This window comes from Arachis stenosperma, chromosome 2 (assembly GCF_014773155.1).
Source record: "Arachis stenosperma cultivar V10309 chromosome 2, arast.V10309.gnm1.PFL2, whole genome shotgun sequence".
NCBI lineage: Eukaryota > Viridiplantae > Streptophyta > Magnoliopsida > Fabales > Fabaceae > Arachis > Arachis stenosperma.
In genome coordinates this window covers 81,574,927-81,575,634 of record NC_080378.1, presented here as the reverse complement: position 1 = coordinate 81,575,634, position 708 = coordinate 81,574,927, and the positions used below count along the sequence as shown (strand labels likewise).

The 708-nt window shown below is 41.0% G+C and overlaps 1 non-coding gene across 1 annotated transcript; it reads right to left on the bottom strand.

Annotated features, from left to right (window-relative positions):
* Positions 1 to 312: 312 nt before the first annotated feature.
* LOC130964063 (small nucleolar RNA R71) lies at positions 313 to 415 on the bottom strand. The gene has a single exon (XR_009080174.1). It is a non-coding gene; the product is annotated as a small nucleolar RNA R71 (small nucleolar RNA).
* Positions 416 to 708: the final 293 nt, after the last annotated feature.

Below are 708 nucleotides of genomic sequence, written 5' to 3'. Positions count from 1 at the left end.
GAAGCATCTCTATCCCTGCCATTGGAGCAAACAACTTTGAGCTAAAGCTCAATTAGTTTCTAATGCAACAGAATTGCAAGTTTCATGACTTCCATTGGAAGATCCTCAGTTTTTAGCTGAATTCTTGCAAATCTGTGACACTGTCAAGACTAATGGGGTAGACCCTGAGGTCTACAGACTTATGCTATTCCCTTTTGCTGTAAGAGACAGAGCTAGGACATGGTTGGACTCACAACCTAAAGAAAGCCTGGACTCATGGGAAAAGCTAGTCAATGCCTTCTTGGCAAAGTTCTTTCCACCTCAAAATTGAGTAAGCTTAGAGTGGAAGTCCAACCTTCAGACAGAAGGATGGAGAATCCCTCTATGAAGCTTGGGAAAGATACAAACAATTGATCAGAAAATGTCCATCTGACATGCTTTGAATGGAGCATCATAGGTATTTTCTATGATGGTCTCTCTGAACTATCCAAGATGTCTTGGATAGCTCTGCGGAGGATCTTCATTTGATGAAGACGCCTACAGAAGCTCAAGAGCTGATTGAAATGGTTGCAAATAACCAATTCATGTACACTTCTGAAAGGAATCCTGTGAACAATGGGACTAATCAAAGAAAGGAGTTCTTGAGATTGATGCTCTGAATGCCATTCTGGCTCAGAACAAGATATTGACTCAACAAGTCAATTTGATTTCTCAAGTCTGTCTGGAATG